Below are 16,607 nucleotides of genomic sequence, written 5' to 3' on the forward strand. Positions count from 1 at the left end.
CTGTCCCCACAGACCTGGAATGAGAGAAAGGTTTGGCGGGGCATTTTTAAAGCTATTTCAGCGAAAACCGTGCATCCAGGGATCCTTTATCCAGCAAGGCTGTCATTCAGAATTGATGGAGAGATAGGAACCTTCCAGAATCACCAGACACTGACCAATTTCATAACCATGAAACCGGCCGTACAGGAGATATTAAGGGGGGTTCTATAAAAGTAAAAAAGGCCCCAAGAGTGATACAGAACATAAATTTACAATCTATAGAAACAAAGTCTTCACAGGCAACATGACATCATTAAAATCATATCTCTCAATAATCACTCTCAAGTCAATGGCATAAATGCTCCCATAAAACACCACAGGGTTGCAGATTGCATAAAAAGACATGACCCATCCATTTGCTGTCTACAAGAGACTCATCTTGAACCTAAAGATACATCCAGACTGAAAGTAAAGGGATGGAAAACCATCTTTCATGCCAATGGACCTCAAAAGAAAGCTGGGGTAGCAATTTTCATATCAGACAGATTAGATTTTAAACTAAGGACTGTAGTTAGAGATACAGAAGGACTGTATATTATTCTTAAAGGATGTATCCAACAAGTGGATATGACAATTATAAATATCTCTGCCCGCAAGAGGGGAGCAGCAAGATATACAAGCCAACTCTTAACTAGAATAAATAGAAATATAGATAAAAATCACTGATAGTAAGGGACCTCAACATTCCACTCTCAGCAATAGACAGATCACCTAAGCATAAGATCAACAAAGAAACAAGAGCTTTGAATGACATACTGGACCAGATGGACCTCATAGATATATAGAGACCCCTACACCCCGGAACAACAGAATAGTCATTCTTTTCGAATGCACTTGGAACTTTCTCAACAATAGACCATATACTGGGTCACAAAACAGGTCTCAACCAATACCAAAAGATTGAGATTATTCCCTGCATATTCTCAGACCACAATGCTTTGAAACTTGAACTCAATCACAAGGAAAAATTTGGGAGAAACTCAAACACTTGGAAATTAAGAACCATTCTGCTCAAGAATGAGTGGGTAAACCAGGTAATTTAGAAGGAGCTTAAGCAATTTTTATAGACCAATAAAAATGAAAGCACATCGGTCCAAAACCCATGGGACGCTGCAAAGGCAGTCCTAAGGGGAAAATACATAGCCATCCAAGCCTCACTCAAAAAATAGAAAAATCTAAAATGCAGTTTTTATATTCTCACCTCAGGAAGCTGGAGCTGGAATAGAAGAACAGGCCTAACCCACGCAGGAGAAGGCAATTGATCAAGATTAGAGCAGAGATCAATGAATTAGAAACCAGGAGCACAGTAGGGCAGATCAACAGGACTAGAAGCTTGTTCTTTGAAAGAATAAACAGGATCGATAAGCCACTGGCCAGACTTATTCAAAAGAATAGAGAAAGGACCCAAATTAATAAAATTATGAATGAAAGGGGAGAGATCATGACCAACACCAATGAAATAGGAAGGATCATTAGAAACTTTTATCAACAGCTTTATGCCAATAAATTAAACAACCTGGAAGAAATGGCTTCAGAGGGGAGGGAGGTGGAGGATTTTGATAGGCCATTGATGGGTATTAAGGAGGGGCACATATTGCATGGAGCACTGGGTGTTATATGCAAATAATGAATCATGGAACACTACATCAAAAACTAAGGATGTGCTGTATGGTGACTAACGTAACAATAAAACTTATTATTAAAAAAATAAAAACTTCTTCTAAGTAGTAGATGTTATTAAAAAAAAAACAAATAAAACAGCAGAATACACAATCTTTTCAAGTACACATGGAGCATTCTCCAGAACAGATCACATGTTAGCCCACAAAACAAACCTCAACAAAATTAAAAAGAGCAAAATCATACCATGCATCTTTTCTGACCACAATGTTATGAAACTAGAAGTCCCACCACAAGAAAAAATCTGGAAGGGCCAGAAATACATTGAAGTTAAATAACAGGATAGTAACAATAAATGGCTCAATCAGGAAATCAAAGAAGAAATAAAAAAAGTACATGGAAACAAATGAAAATGAAAAGAGAGCAGTCCAAAACCCTTGCAATACAGCAAAAGAAGTTCTAAGAGGAAAATTTATAGCAATATTGGCCTAACTCAAGAACCAAGAAAAACTCAAAGAAACAATGTAACTTTACATGTAAAGGAACTAGAAAAGGAACAACAAATAAAACTTAAAACCAGGAGAAGACAGGATATGGTAAAGATTACCATTTCTTCAAACTAAAAAGAAAAAGAAACAAAAGAATGACAAAAAAAAACCTCACAAAAAACTATAGAACAGATCAATGAAACCAGGAGCTTGTTTTTTTGAAAAGATCAATCAAATTGATAAAAATCTGGCCTAACTTATCAAAAAGAAAAAAGACTCAAATAAATAAAGTCAGAAATGAGAGAGGAGAAAGAACAACTAACACAACAGAAACATAAACAATTAAAAAAAATGATAGGAAAACTATATGCCAACAAATCGGACAATCAAGAAGAAATAGATAAAGTCCTAGAATATAAAGTAAAAAAGAAATTAGAAAGGAAGAATACAACACTTGAACAGACTGATAATGAACAAAGAAATTGAATCAGTAATAAAAAAAACTCCCAACAACAACAGCAAAAAATGTCCAGGACCAGATGGCTTAATTCTACCAAACATTTAACTAGAGTTAATGCCTATTCTTCTCAAACTATTACAAAAAAAAAACCAGAAAATTGAGGAAAACTTCTAAATTCATTTATGAGGTCAGCATTATCCTGATACCAAAACCAAATAAAAACACCATAAAAAAAGAGAACTACAGGCCAATATCCCTGTTGAACATAGATACAAAAACCTCAATAAAATACTAGGGAACCAAATTCAACAATAAAATTACAAAATTATTCACCACAATCGAGTGGGATTTATTCCTGGGTTGTAAATTTTGTTCAATATTCACAAATCAATCAACATGATACATCACATCAGTAACAGAGTAAGAACCATATCATTTCAATAAATGCAGGAAAAGTATTTGACAATGTACAACATCCATTTATGATAAAAAACCCTCAACAAAGTAGGTTTAAAGGGAACATACCTCAACATAATAAAATCCATATATGAAAAATGCACAGCTAATATGATCCTCAATAGGGAAAAAATAAGAGCTTTCACTTGGTAAGGAACAAGTATACCACTCTTGTCACTATTATTAAACACAATACAAGAAATCCTAGCCACACCAATTAGAAATAAAAGGTATCTGGGGTGCCGGGGTGGCTCAGGCATTAAGCGTCTGCCTTTGGCTCAGGGCATGATCCTGGCATTCTGGGATCGAGCCCTACATCAGGCTCTTCTGCCGGGAGCCTGCTTCTTCCTCTCCCACTTCCCCTGCTTGTGTTTCCTCTCTTGCTGGCTGGCTCTCTCTCTGTCAAATACATAAATAAAATCTTTAAAAGAAAAAAAAGAAGAAAGAAATAAAAGGTATCCAAATCAGTATGGAAGAAGTTAAACTTCCACTAATTTCAGATAACATACTATATATAGAAAACCTGAAAGAACCCATGAAAAAACTGCTAGAAGTGATAAACGAAATCAGTAATGTCACAGAATACAAAATCAATGGACAGAATCTGTTGCATTTCTATATACCAACAATGAAGTAGCAGAAAGATGAACTAAGAAAACAATGTGATTTACAATGGCAGCCAAAATCATAAGATATCTAGCCAAAGAGGTGAAAGACCTGTATACTAAAAACTATAAAGCACTGATGAAAGAAACTGAAGATGACACAAAGAAATGGAAAAACATTCCATGCTCATGGATTGGAAGAACAAATATTGTTAAAATGTCTATACCACCCAAAGCAATCTACACATTTAATGACATCCCTATCAAAAAAACCAACAGCATATTTCACAGAACTAGAAGAAAGAATCCTAAAATACGTATGGGACCACAAAAGACCCCACATAGCCAAAGCAATCCAGAAAAAGAAAAACAAAACTGGAAGCATCTCAAGTCTGGACGTCAAGTTATATTACAATGTTGTAGTGATCAAAACAGCATGGCACTGACACAAAAACAGACACATAGATCAATGGAACAGTGTAGAATAGTCATAAAAGAACCCACAACTCTATGGTCAATCAATCTCCAACAAAGCAGGAATGAATATCCAAAGGAAAAACAGACCCTTCAACAAATAGTGTTGGGAAAACAGGACAACTACATGTAAAAGAAAGAAACTGGACTACTTTCTTAGGCCGTGCAAAAAAATAACTCAAAATGCATTAAAGACCTAAATATGAGACCTGAATTGGTAAAAAATGTAGAAGAGAACACAGGCAGTAACCTCTTTGATATTGGATATAGCAAAATCTTTTAGATATGTCTCCTGAGGCAAGAGAAATAAAAACAAAAATAAACTATTTTGGCTACGTCAAAATAAAAAAATTTTGCACAGCAAAGGAAACAATTGACAAAACTAAAGGGCAACCTATGGAGTGGGAGAAGATATTTGCAAAGAGCCTATCTGATAAAGGATTAGTATCCAAAATATATAAAGTACTTATGAAACTCAACACCCAAAAAAATGAATACTCCAATTTAAAAATGGGCAGAAGATATGAACAGATTTTTTTCCCCAAAGAATCCAAATGGATGGCCAACAGACAAATGAAAAGATGCTCCACATCATTTGTCGTGAGTGAAATACAAATTAAAACTACAATATCACCCCATACCTGTCAGAATGGCCAAAATTAAAAACACAAGAAACAACAGGTGTTGGCAAGGATGTGGAGAAAGGGGAAACCTCTTACACTGGTCGTAGGAAGGCAAACTGGTGAAGCCACACTGGAATACAATATGGAGGTGCCTCTAAAAGTTAAAAATAGAACTACCCTATGACCCAGCAATTGCACTACTAGGTATTTACCTAAAAAATACAAAAACACTAATTCAAAGGGATACATGTACCTCTATGTTTATAGCAGCATTATTTACAATAGTCAAGATNATATATATATATTATATAATGGAACATTATTCAGCCATAAAAGAAATCTTGCAATTTGCAACAACATGGATCCAGCTAGAGAGTATTATGGTAAGCAAAACAAGACAGAGTAAGATGAGTGCCATATAATTTCACTCATGTGGAATTTAAGAAACAAAACATTGAGCAAAGGGGAAAGAGAGAGAGAGAGAGAGAGAGAGAGAAATCAAGAAATAGACGCTTAATTTTAGAGAACAAACTTGATGGTTACCAGAGTTGGGGGGGGTGGAGTGATGGGTTAAACAGGTGATAGAGATTAAGGAGTGCTTTGTCCTGAGGAGCACTGGTCAATGTATGGAATTGCTGAACTACTATATTGTATACCTAAAATTAATGTTACACTGTATGTTAACTAATCAGAATTAAAATTAAAACTTTAAAAAAGAAATATAAGATGGTAGCTTGAGGAGCTAACTTTCTACTATGATTAAAGGATATATCCAAATAAAATGCCCAGTACAGTCTGGCACCTAAGTAATGTTCAATGAATTTTAATTGTTGTTATAATTAATATTGAACATGTACTGTACATCCACATTTTAAAACCAAATCAGCAAGGAGAGGAGTTAAGATGGTGGAGGAGTAAGGGATCCTAAGTTTGTCTGGTCCCTGGAATTTAGCTAGATAGTTATCAAATCATTCTGAACACCTGCATAATCAATCAGAGATCTAAGAAAAGAAATGCTGCATTTCTAGAAATAGAAAAGTTACTACTTTTTGGAAGGTAGGAGGTCGGGAGACTTAAATCTGCAGGGATATACTGAGGATATGGCAGAGGGGAGGGAGCTGGCTTACGGAGGCTACTGCAAAGTATTATAAATACTGGAGTGCAAAATTGGAACTTATAGAAGTCTGCTGCAGTGGAGGACATCACTGACTTAAAAAGGTTCAGGTAGCAAAGCAGGTGGAATCTCAGGTGGGATAGTGTCATCTCAGGATCCCTAGGGCCACAACAAGAATGGGGGGGTCCCTGAATGCAGCAGAGTTCCCTGGGAAGTGGGCTGAAAACATCAAGTCTAGGTGTCAGCTTTCTCCTCTGTGTTTCCATAAATTGTGAACATTTGCATGGCCATGCAACCGCTCTTCTGGGAGGGGCTCAGCAAGAGGCAGAAGCATGGTGAGACTGCCCTCCCTACCCTGGGAGGAAGAGTACGGGTCCATGCCACAGGAGTCCATAAAATTATGAGACTTGAAACTCAGTTGTGTGCCTGAGATAAAAATGCTTGGTCACAGGCTGGGCGAACACGGAGTTAAGATGGAAACCAGGGAGACAAGAGCGATTGACTCCTTTTTATGAATGCTCACTGAAGAGTGGGGGTGTGAACTTTCAGCTCCAGGGATAGAAAGTGGGGCCCTGCCATTTTCACCTTTCCAATAAGTGCTGAAAGCCTTCAAGGAGCAAAACAGCACCACATAGTGGAATCCAGAGCCACTATCACTGAGCCGGGCCCCCTGGCAAGAGAGGTGCATTTCCACAAGTTCAAGGGCACCTGAGAATCAGCGCAACAGACCTCTCCCCCCAGAAAACCAGCAGGGACAACTGGATAGCACCAAATGTGCTGATCATAGAGAACTGCAAAGCTTCAGCTCTTGGGTAAAACAGTATATAGCATTCATGGTTTTATTATTATTATTATTATTATTATTCAGTCTTTCAGTTTTATTTGTTCAGCTATTTTCTTATTTTTTCAATTCTTTTTATTCTTTCTAAATTTTTATTTTTGTAAATATATATATTTATATATATGTATATATATATACATATATACACATATGGAATATTGTATATATACCATATATACATATGGAATATTGTATATATACCATATATACATATGGAATATTGTGTATATACCAACTATATAAACATATATATGTATAGTTCCTAATTTTTGTTTTTGTAAATATATATATATATATATATATATATATATTTGGTTTCCCTTCATTTTATTTTGTTTTATTTTATTATTTATATATGTTTTTCTTTCCTTGCTATTTTGGGGTCTAGTTTTTTTAGCAAGCAGACCAAAATATACCCAGGGTCTACTTTTTGGTTTATTCTGTTTTGTTTCTTGTTTCATTTCTTTCTTATTTTCTTTTGTTTTAGTTTTATTCTGGTTTGTTTTGTTTCTGTTGTTCTTGTTGTTATTGCTGTCTTTTCTCTCTCTTTCTTCTATTCTTTTCTGGACAAAATTATGAGATGGAGAAATTCACCCCAAAAGAAAGAACAGGAGGTAGTACTCACTGCCAGGGATTTAATCAACATGGATATAAATAAGATGTCTGAACTAGAATTTAAAACAATGATTATAAAGATATTAGCTGAGCTTGAAAAAAACATAGAAGACACTAGAGAATCCCTCACTGTAGAAATGAAAAACTAAAATATAATCAGATGAAAATTTAAAATGCTATTCCTGAGATGCAGTCCCAAATGGAGGCTCTTAAAGTGAGGATAAATGAGGCAGAAGAGAGGGTCAGTGATACAGAAGATAAAATGATGCAAAATTAGGAAGCTGAAAAGAACAGAGAAAGACAACTACTGGATCACGAAGGGAGACTTGGAGAACTCAGGGACTCCATAAAGCAAAATATCTGGATAATAGGGGTCCCAGAAGATGAAGAGAGGGATAGAGGGGCAGAAAGTTTATTTTACAAATTATAGCCAAGAACTTTCCTAATCTGAGGAAGGAAATAGGTATTCAAGTCTAGGAGACACAGGGAATGCCCCTCAAAAGCAATAAAAATAGGCCAACAACTTGACATAAAATAATGAAGCTTGCAAATTTCAAAGATAAAGAGAAAGTCCTGAAAGCAATTCAGGACAAAAGGTCCTTAACCTAAAGGTTAGAAACATAAGGCTGGCAGCAGACCTGTCCACAGAGACCTGGCAGGCCCAAAAAGACTTGCATGATAAATTCAGTGTGCTAAATGGGAAAAATATGCAGCCAAGAATACTTTATCCAGCATTGCTATCATTCAGAAAGGAAAGAGAGATAAAGAGTTTTCAGGAAAAACAAAAAGTAAAGGAATTTGTGAATGCTAAACCAGAAAGAAATATTAAAATGGATCCTTTTGTGAAGGTGAAGTGAAGAGAGTCCAAAAGTAACAAAAACAAGAAAGGAATAGAGACAAACTACAGAAACAGCAACTTTACAAGCAATACAATGGCATTGAATTCATCTCTTTCAATAATTACTCTGAATGTAAATGGACCAAATGCTCCAATCAAAAGATATAGGATATCAGAGTAGATAAAGATGCTAACGGACATGAAAGGAAAGCTGGGGTAGCAATCCTTATATCAGACAAATTAGATTTTAAAACAAAGATTGTAATAAGAGACAAGGCACTATATCATAATAAAAGGTACATCCAAAAAGAAGATCTAACAATTGTAAATATTTATGGCTCTAATTTGGGAGAAGCAAGATATATAAACAAATTAATAACAAAATTAAAGAAACTCATTGCTAATAATACAATTGTGTAGGGGATTTTAAGACTGTACTCACAGCAATGGACAGATCATCTAAGCAGAAGATCAGCAAGGAAACAAGAGCTTTGATTGACACACCGGACCAAATGGACTTAACAGTTATATTCAGAGCATTTCATCCTAAAGCAAGAGAATACACATTCTTCTTGAGTACACATGGAATATTCTTCAGAATAGATCACATAGTGGATTATAAATAAGGTCTCAAATGGTACAAAAAGATTGAGATTACACAATGCATATTTTCAGACCACAATGCTTTAAAACATGAAGTCAACCACAAGAAAATGAATTGGAAAGAACGCAAATACATGGAGGTTAAAGAGTATCCTACTGAAGAATAAATGGGCCAACCAGGAAATTAAAGAAGAATTTAAAAATACGTGAAGCAATTGAAAATGAAAACAATACAATACAGAATCTTTGGGATGCAGCAAAGGCAGTCCTAAGAGGGAAGCATATAGCAATACAGGGTTTTCTCAATAAGCAAGATAAGTCTCAAATACACAACCTAAACTTACACCTAAAGGAGATGGAAAAGAAGAGCAAATAAAGCTAAATCCAGGAGAAGAAGAGAGATAATAAAGATTAGAGCAGAAATCAATGATATGGAAATAAAAAAAGTAGAACAGATCAACGAAACTAGGAGCTGGTTCTTTGAAAGAACTAATAAGATTGATAAACCCCTAACCAGATTTATCAAAAAGAAAAGAGAAATGTCCCAAATAAATAAAATCATGAATGGAAGAGGAGAGATCACAACACTGAAGAAATACAAACAAATATGAGAATATTATGATCAATTATACGCCAACAAATTAGGCAATCTGGAAGAAATGGATGCATTTCTAGAAACATATAAATAAAACTGAATAGGAAACCTGAAGAGACCTACAATCAGCAAAAAAAATTGAATCAGTAATCAAAAATCTCCCAAAAAACAAGAGTCCAGGGCTGGATGTTTGCCCAGCAGAATTCTACGAACATTTAAAGAAGAACTAATATATATTCTTCCAAAATTCTTCAAAAAAATAGAAATGGAAGAAAAATTTCCAAATTCACTCTATGAGGCCAACATTACCTTAATCCCAAAACCAAAAAAGACACCACTAAAATGAAGAAATACAAACCAATATCCCTGATGAACCTGGATGCAAAAATTCTCACCACAATACTAGCTAGTAGGACCCACCAGTACGTTAAAAGGATTATTTACCACAACCAAGTGGATTTATTCCTGGGCTTCAGGAGTGGTTCAACATTCACAAATCAATCAATGTGATACACCATATTAATAGATGTAGAAAAAGCATATGACTAAATACAGCATCCGTTCTTAATAAAAACTCTTCACTCTCTACAGTGTAGGGATAGAGGGAACATACCTCAATATCATAAAAGCCATATACAAAAAACCCACAGTATATATCATCCTCAGTGGGGAAAAACTAACAGCTTTTTCCCTAAGGTCAGGAACATGGCAGGGACATCCACTATCAGCACTATTGTTCAACATAGTACTGGAAGTTCTAGCCTCAGCAATCAGACACAAAACAAAATAAAAGGCATCCAAATTGACAAAGAAGAAATCAAACTTTCACTCTTTGCAGACAACATGATTCTCTATGTAGAAAACCTGAAAGACTCCACCAAAAAATTGCTAGAACTGATACAGGAATTCAGTAAAGTCACAGGATATAAAACCAATGCACAGAAGTCAGTTGCATTTCTATACACTAATGATGAGGCAGAAGAGTAATCATGGGATCAATCCCATTAACAATTGCATGAAAACCATAAGATACCTAGGAATAAATCTAACCAAAGAGGTAAAGGATCTGTACTCTGAAAACTATAGAACACTTATGAAACAAATTGAGGAAGGCACAAAGAAGTGGAAGAACATTCCATGCTCATGAATTGAAGCAGCAAATATTGTTAAAATGTCTATGCTATCCAAAGCAATCTATACATTCTGTGCAATCTTTATCAAAATACAATCAACATTTTTCACAGAGCTGGAACAAACAATCCTAAAGTTTGCATGGAACCAAAAAAGACCCTGAATAGTCAAAGGAATGTTGAAAAAGAAAACCAAAGCTGGAGGCATCATCATTCTGGACTTCAAGATATATTACAAAGCTGTAATCATCAAGACTGGATGGTACAGACACAAAAACAGACACATAGATCAGTGAAACAGAATAGAGCACCCAGAAATGGACCCTCAATTCCATGGCTGACTAATCTTAGACAAAGCAGGGAAGAATATCCAATGGGAAAAAAAAAACATTCTCTTCAACAAATGGTATTTGGCAAAGCGGACAACCACATGCAGAAGAATGAAACTGGACCACTTTCTTATACCATCAACAAAAATAAACTCAAAATAGATGAAAGACCTAAATGTGAGACAGGAATCCATCAAAATCCTAGAGGAGAACACAGGCAGTAAGCTCTTTGACCTAGCCCACAGGAAATTCTTGCTAGACATGTCTCCAAAGTCAAGGAAAACAAAACCGTAAATGAATTATCAAGACTTCATCAGACATTTCTCCAAGGAAAAGATACAAATGTCCAATAGACACGCTGAAAAAATGCTCAATATCACTGGGCATTAGGGAAATGCAAATCAAAACTGCAATAAGATACTACCTCACACTACTTAGAATGGCTTAAATGAACAACTCAGGAAACAACAAATGTTGGTAAGGATACAGAGAGAAGAGATCCCTCTTACACTGTTGGTGGAAATGCAAAGTGGTGCAAGCACTCTGGAAAACAGTATAGAAGTTCCTCAAAAAGTTAAAAATAGAACTACCCCATGAACCTGCAATTATACTACTAGGTATTTATCCAGAAGATACAAAAATAGTGATTCAAAGGGGCACATGCACCCCAACATTTATAGCAGCAATGTCCACAATAGCCAAAATATGGAAAGAGCCCAGATATCCATTGACAGATGAATGGATAAGGAAGATTTGGTATATATTCACAATGGAATATTACTCAGCCATCAAAAAGAATGAAATCTTGCTATTGACAACGATGTGGATGGAAGTAGAGGTTACTATACTAAGCAAAATAAGTCAGTCAGAGAAAGACAGATATCAGTTGATTTCACTCATATGTGGAATTTAAGAAACAAAACAGATGAACATATGGGAAGGGAAGGAAAAATAAGTAAAAAAGAGAGAGGGAGGGAAATCATAAGAGACTCTTCATTATAGGAAACAAACTGAAGTTTGCTGAAGGGGAGGTGGGTGAGGGATTGGGTAATTGGGTGATAGGTATTGAGGGCACTTGAAGTAATGAGCACTTGGTGTTGTATGCAACTGTGGAATCACTAAATTCTACCTCGAAATTAATAATACAGTATACTTTAATTAAGTTGAATTTAAAGAAAAATTAAACAAGTCAGCAAATAAGTCTCACAAACTATAAAAGGACTAATCTTGTGGCTTCTGGATGTAATAGAGAAACTTCTTAGAACAGGTATATCATTTGGTGTTTCCTTACACCCACAAAATATACTTAGCTCCTGCTGTGAGCTCAGAAACAAAACAGGTGATTTGATTGGAATATTGTATTAACAAAAGCCTATTCTGGTCCTTACTTCATCTTTATTGGAGAAACAACACCATACACACTGATATACACATACACTGTATACTCAGCTATACAAAGCTTATTAACTAGTCTATATACAAATTTGAGAATATATGATGACCTTCCAATGTTCCCCTAAACGGAAATATTCTTATTCTTATGATATTTATTTTTTGTCTCAAAGAAAGTACAAGTGATGTTTTAACATAATCAAAAATAACAGATGCACAGAAGAAAATACTGATTTCCTAGATTTTATATTATAGAAAGTTGTATTTTTCTTCTATATTATAATTTTATTCTGCCCTTTTCATCCTGTAATGAACCTATAAATATAGAATTGATTTTCAAACATTAATATCTATTTACTTGGCTAAGCTTATTACATTTTCTTGGCTTTGATTTTAATTATTGAAAAGTAGCAGTTGATGATCATTTGGTGAAAAAAACTATTTTAAGCGTGACTGATTTTTAGGTTATGGAGTTGAGTGAGGTGGTTTAAATATTAGTATGTGCTTTATGATGAATAACTGCTAAATACAGTTTTGAGAATACTGATTTTTAAACGCAGACATATTGTTAAAAAAAAGCAAAGGAGTAAGCTAAATTTAAGATGTGGCTAAAAGAAGCTAATCTATTCTTAACCTCACTTCATAAGTGACAGCAAAATTAAATGGAGACAATCATGAATCACAGGAAGATGAGTGTTGGGTAACTAATTGGTCTATTTTCTGTGCTGTCAGAATCCTCTCAAGCAATTTTCTTCAATTATAACTGCAAATCTGCAGGCTATTTCCTCCACATGAACTATCCATTGCCTGACAACTAACTAGGTATCCTGGGATAACTCATGATGAATTGTTAAGAGATCATTTACCACTAGTGAATCATTACGGGGGTGTTCATGGTGAAATACCAGCATTAAAACTCTGTAAAAATCTGCAGTGAAAAAAAATCCACAAAAAAATTGTATTATGTGCAAAAGGCTTACTGCCTTGATTATCAATAAGTTTTAGATAAAAAATAATAAAAAGTGATTATCCACCTGTATATTCACAAAGTTGAGCAACCATCACAGTATCAAATGTAGAATATTTTCATCGTACCAGAAAAAGAAACACTGGAACTCTTAGTAGTCATTTTAAAATTCCCATGCATACTGGGTATTTACCCCAAAGATACAGATGTAGTGAAGAGAAGGGCCATATGCACACAAATGTTCATAGCAGCATTGTCCACAATAGCTAAATTGTGGAAGGAACTGAGATGCCCTTCAACAGAGGACTGGATTAANACAGAGGACTGGATTAAGAAGTTGTGGTCCATATATACAATGGAATATTACTCAGCTATCAGAAAGAATGATTTCTCAACATTTGCTGCAACATGGCCAGGACTGGAAGAGGTTATGCTAAGTGAAATAAGTCAAGCAGAGAAAGACAATTATCATATGGTTTCACTCCTTTATGGAACATAAGAAATAGGAAGGTCGAGTGGAAAAGAGACAGTCTCTTCAATAAATGGTGCTGGGAAAACTGGACGGCTACATGCAAAAGAATGAAACTTGACCACTCTCTCACACCATACACAACGATAAACTCTAAATGGATGAAAGACCTCAATGTGAGACAGGAATCCATCAAAATCCTAGAGGAGAGCATAGGCAGCAACCTCTATGACATCAGCCACAGCAACCTTTTTCATGACACATCTCCAAAGGCAAGAGAAACAAAAGAAAAAATGAACTTCTGGGACTTCATCAAGATAAAAAGCTTCTGCACAGCCAAGAAAACAGTCAAAAAAACTAAGAGGCAGCCCATGGAATGGGAGAAGATATTTGCAAATGATGCTACAGATAAAAGACTGGTATCCAAGATCTACAAAGAACTTCTCAAACTCAATACGTGAGAAACAAATAAACAAATCATAAAATGGGCAGAAGATATGAACAGACACTTTTCCAATGAAGACATACAAATGGCTAACAGACACATGAAAAAATGTTCAAAATCATTAGCCATCAGGGAAATTCAAATCAAAACCACACTGAGATACCACCTTACGCCAGTTAGAATGGCAAAGATAGACAAGGCAAGAAACAACAATTGTTGGAGAGGATGTGGAGAAAGGGGATCCCTCCTACATTGTTGGTGGGAATGCAAGTTGGTACAGACACTTTGGAAAACAGTGTGGCAGTCCTTTAAAAAGTTAAAAATTGAGCTACCCTATGATCCAGCCATTGCACTACTGGGTATTTACCCCAAAGATACAGACATAGTGAAGAGAAGGGCCATNGAAGAGAAGGGCCATATGCACCCCAATGTTCATAGCAGCATTGTCCACAATATCTAAATAGCGGAAGGAGCCGAGATGCCCTTCAACAGATGACTGGATTAAGAAGCTGTGGTCCATATATACAATGGAATATTATTCAGCTATAAAAAGAACGATTTCTCAACATTTGCTGCAACATGGACAGCACTGGAGGAGATAATGTTAAGTGAAATAAGTCAAGCAGAGAAAGGCAATTATCATATGGTTTCTCTCATCTATGGAACATAAGAACTAGGTAGATGGGTAGGAGAAGAAAGGCATAAAGAAAGGGAGGTAATCAAAGGGGGGAGTGAAGCATGAGAGACTATGGACTCTGGGAAACAAACAGGGCTTCAGAGGGAGGGGGTGGGGGAATGGGATAGGCTGGTGATGGGTATTAAGGAGGGCACGTATTGCATGGTGCACTGGTTGTTATACGCAACTAATGGAATCATCGAACTTTACATCAAAAACCAGGGATGTACTGTATGGTGACTAACATAATATAATAAAAAATATTAAAAAAAAGAAATAGGAAGATCGGTAGGAGAAGGAAGGGAAGAATGAAGGGAGGGGTAAACAGAAGGGGAAATGAACCACAAGAGACTATGGACTCTGGGAAACAAACTGAGGGCTTCAGAGGGGAAGGGGTGGGGGATTGGGATAGGCCAGTGATGGGTATTAAGGAGGGTACATATTGCATGGTGCACTGGATGTTATACAAATAATAATGAATCATGGAACATTGCATCAAAAACCAGGGATGCACTGTATGGTGACTCATATAACAAAATAAAAATTATTTAAAAAAATAAAAATAAATCTCCCGTGTAATACTCCTGGACCTAAGCAATCAGTAATTTACTTTCTGTCTCAGAAGATTTTATTTTTCTGGACATTCCATAAAATAAGGTTATGCAGTATATTGTCTTTGTGACATGCTTCTTTGACATCGTATAATGTTTTCAAGTTTTGTACATGTTGTATTAGGATATATTACTGCATTCCTGTTTTTTGTGTTTGTTTTGTTAAATAAAATTTCATACCACAAAAAAATAAGAATAGGTCAATCTGCTATCAAACTTTATGAAACAAAACAATGCAAAACAGAAGTCAAAATATTGCCCCCATATGTTTACGTTCCTGCTGAATGAATGTTTTTGGCCCCTGTGTATAAAACAAATGCTTTGCTATCTAGAGACTGCTGGTAGTTTCAGTTTGGGTTGTGTCTTTGTTCTGAAATTTTAGTTCAATCGATTCTGCTACTCAGAGTGACTTATGCTCTCTTAGATCACCCTTGGCATTTATATGGCTCCTCTTAGGAAACAACATTCACTTAATTGTCAAAAGCTATTCAGACATATGAAGCAAGAGTTTGAGGAGAAAAGAACACATCCTTAGTCTGTAAAGAATAATGTAGATGCCCACAAATACAATTTGAAATATGTGAACACATCGTGTATTCTTGAACAGAAGTAGATTGAACTCTCAGCTATCCAGCACCTCAAACAAAGCCACATTTATTCTTTAGTTTGGCTTTGTTCTGAGATTGGTCTAACTGTTACTGCAGGAAATCTGCACATCAACATATGAGTTTAATGGTGTCAGATTTCATTGTCTTTTTGGTCTTTTTAGTACTTATATTGTGAATAACTCTTTCACTGACTAAATACCACACTCAAAATAATTTAATCTGTCCAGAATAGAAAATGCTGACATTTTATTTTATTTTATTTATTTTAAAAGATTTTATTTATTTATTTGACAGAGAGTCAGCCAGTGAGAAAGGGAACACAAGCAGGGGGAGTGGGAGAGAAAGAGGCAGGCTCCCAGCAGAGGAGCCCGATGTGGGGCTCGATACCAGAATGCTGGGATCACACCCTGAGCCAAAGGCAGATGCTTAATGACTGAGCCACCCAGGCACCCTGATGCTGACATTTTAAAACAATTAAACAAAACACTTTTGTTGTGAGTCAGTCAAAATGAAACCACGTATACAATAACTGAATGTAGGTGGGAGATTGAGAAAATTGATCATTTTTGGAATTGCAGTTATACTAAAATTGCATGATCTAGTACCGTT

The sequence above is a fragment of the Ailuropoda melanoleuca genome, chromosome X, assembly GCF_002007445.2.
Source record: "Ailuropoda melanoleuca isolate Jingjing chromosome X, ASM200744v2, whole genome shotgun sequence".
NCBI classification, from domain to species: domain Eukaryota; kingdom Metazoa; phylum Chordata; class Mammalia; order Carnivora; family Ursidae; genus Ailuropoda; species Ailuropoda melanoleuca.